Source organism: Salvelinus sp. IW2-2015, linkage group LG6.1, assembly GCF_002910315.2.
Source record: "Salvelinus sp. IW2-2015 linkage group LG6.1, ASM291031v2, whole genome shotgun sequence".
Taxonomy (NCBI): Eukaryota; Metazoa; Chordata; class Actinopteri; order Salmoniformes; family Salmonidae; genus Salvelinus; species Salvelinus sp. IW2-2015.
The window spans coordinates 14,786,054-14,790,007 of NC_036845.1; positions in this window are offsets into that span (position 1 = coordinate 14,786,054).

Sequence of the window (3,954 nt, forward strand, 5' to 3'; positions counted from 1 at the left end):
AGGCAGAGAAAGAAGTTAAAATAAAGGGGGAAAATATATTAACATTAAATTCAAAGTAATGTAAGAATAACAGCCCGCCCCTTTAATCGTATTCAGTCTGCCAACCCATTCTGTCCCAGTGCCTTCGGAAAGTATTCAGAACCCTTGACTTTTTCCACATTGTGTTACGTTACAGCCTTATTCTAAAATGTATTAACATGTTTTTTACCCTCAATCTACACACAATACACCACAATGATAAAACAAAACCAAGTTTAGAACTTTTTGCTAATTTACACAGTACCAGTCAAAGTTTGGACACACCTCATTCCAGAGATTTTCCTGTTTTTTTTTAACTATTTTCTTCATTGTAGAATATTGAAAATAAAAACTATGAAATAAACATATGGAATCATGTAGTAACCAAAATAAGTGTTAAACAAATCAAAATATATTTAATATTTGGGATTCTTCAAGTAGCCACCCCTTTGCCTTGATTGACATGTTTGCACACGCTTGTGCATTCTCTCAACCAGCTTCATGAGTAGTCACCTGGAATGCAATTTCAATTAACAGGTGTTGCCTTGTTAAAAGTTAATTTGTGGGGATTTCTTTCCTTCTGAATGCGTTTGAGCCAATCCAGTTGTGGTTGTGACAAAGGTAGGGGTGGTATGACAGAATAATAACCCTATTTGGGAAAAGACCAAGTTTCATGTTATGGAATAGAACAGCCCAAATAAGCTAAGATTGAAAAACGCCACGTCCTCATTACTTTAAGACCCCCAATAACATTATATCAAGAAACTTTGGAAAGTTTCCTTTCAGTGCAGCAGACAAAAAGTGCTGAGCATATGTGGGAACTCCTTCAAGACTGTTCGAAAAGCATTCCAGGTGAAGCTGGGTGAGAGAATGCCAAGAATGTGCAAAGCTGTCATCAACGGAAAGAGTGGAAACTTTCAAATATCTAAAATATATTTTGATTTGTTCAACACTTMTTTGGTTACTACATGATTCCATATGTGTTATTCCATAGTTTTGATGTCTTCATTATTATTCTACAATGTAAAAAAAATAGTAKAAATAAAGAAAAACCCTTGAATGAGCAGGTGTCCAAACCTTTGATTGGTACTGAATAAAAATGGTTTACTACTCCCTTCATAGAACAGCGCAAACTGGCTCTAACCAGAATAGAAAGAGGAGTGGGAGGCCCGGGTGCACAGCTGAGCAAGAGAACAAGTACATTAGAGTGTCTAGTTTGTGAAACAGATGCCTCACAAGTCCTCAACTGGCAGTTTCATTAAATAGTACCCGCAAAACACCAGTCTCAACTTCAACAGTGAAGAGGCGACTRCAGAATGCCGGCCTTCTAGGCAGAGTTGCAAAGAGAAAGCCATATCTCAGACTGGCCAATAAAAATAAAAGATTACACGGGTTAAAGAACACAGATACTGGATAGAGGAACTCTGCCTTGAAGCCCAGCATCCCGGAGTCGCCTCTTCACTGTTGACGTTGAGACTGGTGTTTTGCGGGTACTATTTAATGAAGCTGCCAGTTGAGGACTTGTGAGGTGTCTGTTTCTCAAACTAGACAAACTAATGTACTTGTTCTCTTGCTCAGTTGTGCACRGGGGCCTCCCACTCCTCTTTCTATTCTGGTTAGAGCCAGTTTGCYCTGTTCTGTGAAGGGAGTAGAACACAGCGTTGTACGAGATCTACAGTTTCTTGGCAATTTCTCCCAATAGCCTTAATTTCTCAGAACAAGAATAGACTGACGAGTTTCAGAAGAAAGTTATTGGTTTCTGGCCATTTTGAGCCTGTAATCGAACCCACAAATGCTGATGCTCCAGATACTCAACTAGTCTAAAGAAGGCCAGTTGTATTGCTTCTTTAATCAGCACAACAGTTTTCAGCTTAATTGCAAAAGGGTTTGCTAATGATCAATTAGCCTTTTAAAATGATAAACTTGGATTAGCTAACAACGTGCCATTGTAACACAGGAGTGATGGTTGCTGATAATGAGCCTCTGTACGCCTATGTAGATATTCTATTAAAAGAAAAATCTGCCGTTTCCAGCTACAATAGTAATTTACAACATTAACKATGTCTACACTGTATTTCTGATTAATTTGATGTTATTTTAAAAATGGACAAAWATGTTTTGCTTTTCTTTAAAAAACAAAGACATTTCTATGTGACCCCAAACTTTTAAACGGTAGTGTAAGTATTCAGACACTTTACTCAGTACTTTGTTGAAGCACCTTTGGCAGCGATTGCATCATTGAGTCTTCTTGGGTATGATGCTACAAGCTTGGCACACCTGTATTTGGTGAGTTTCTTATATTCATCTCTGCAGATCCTCCAGGTTGGATGGGGAGCGTTGCTGCACAGTTATATACAAGTCTTTCCAGAGATGTTCGATCAGGTTCAAGTCCGGGCACTGGTTGGGCCAGTCAAGGACATTCAGAGACTTGTCCRGAAGCCACTCCTGCACTGTCTTGGCTGTGTGCTTAGGGTCMTTGTCCTGTTGGAAGATGAACCTTCARCCCAGTCTGAGGTCCTGAGCACTCTGGAGTAGGTTTTCATCAAGGATCTCTCTGTACTTTTCTCCTTTCATCTTTGCCTCGATCCCGACTAGCCTCCCTGTCCCTGCCGCTGAAAAACATCACAGCATGATGCTGCCACCACCATGRTTTACCATAGGGATGGTGCCAGGTTTCCTCCAGASTTGACGCTTGGCATTCAGGCCAAAGAGRTCAATCTTGGTTTCCTCAGACCAGAGGATCTTGTTTCTCATGGTCAGAGTCTTTAGGTGCCTTTTGGCAAACTCCAAGAGGGCTGTCGTGCCTTTTACTGAGGAGTGGCTTCCGTCTGGCCACTGTACCAAAAAGGCCTGATTGGTAGAGTGCTGCAGATGGTTGTCATTCAGGAAGGTTCTCCCATCTCCACAGAGGAACTCTGTCAGAGTGACCATCGGGTTCTTGGTCACCTCCCTGACCAAGGCCCTTTTCCCCCGATGGCTCAGTTTGGCTGGGCGGCCAGCTCTAGGAAGAGTCTTGGTGGTTCCAAACTTCTTCCATTTAAGAATGATGGAGGCCACTGTGTTCTTGGGGACCTTCAATGCTGCAGACCTTTTTTGATACCCTTCCCCAGATCTGTGCCTCGACACAATCCTGTCTCGGAGTTCTACGGAAAATTCCTTCGACCTCAGGGCTTGGTTTTTGCTCTGACATGCACTGTCAACTGTGGGACCTTAAATAGACAGGTGTTGAGCCTTTCCCAAATCAATGTCCAATCAATGAATTTACCACAGGTGGAACTCCAATTAGTTGGAGAAACATCTCAAGGATGATCAATGGAAACAGGATGCATCCAAAGCTCAATTTTCGAGTCTCATAGCAAAGGATCTGAAAACTTATGTAAATAAGGATATTCTGTTTTTTAATTTTTTTTATTTCTAAAAAACCTGTTCTGCTTTGTCATTATGGGGTATTGGTGTGAAACATTTCTGAGAATTTGTATTTAATTTAATCCATTTTGAGAATAAGGCTGTAACGTTAACCAAAATGTGGAAAAAAGTCACAGGGGTCTGAATACTTTTTGAAGGCATTGTATATAATCACTGTATACAAAGACAATGCTACCTGGAGTCACTTGATATAATATTATAATAATACTTATATACTACTAATAATAATAACAACAGTGGCAATACAAGCACAACTCTCCCCTAAAGTTTTACTTTGTCCTTCACGGTGGTGGATTGATATCCATCTGACTCCAGATCTTCCTCACACGGAGAAGATACACTACAAAACTGGACCACAGACCTACTAGTTACTGATGAGAAAGACTGTCTCATGAAACTCCTTGATGGTGAAAGAACGCAGCTCGTGGTAAGATTGAGCCACGGGGCTGCTCCTCGAACAGGGAGCTGGTTGGGTGGAACGTAGACTGTCCTGCGGTGGTGCTTCAACCG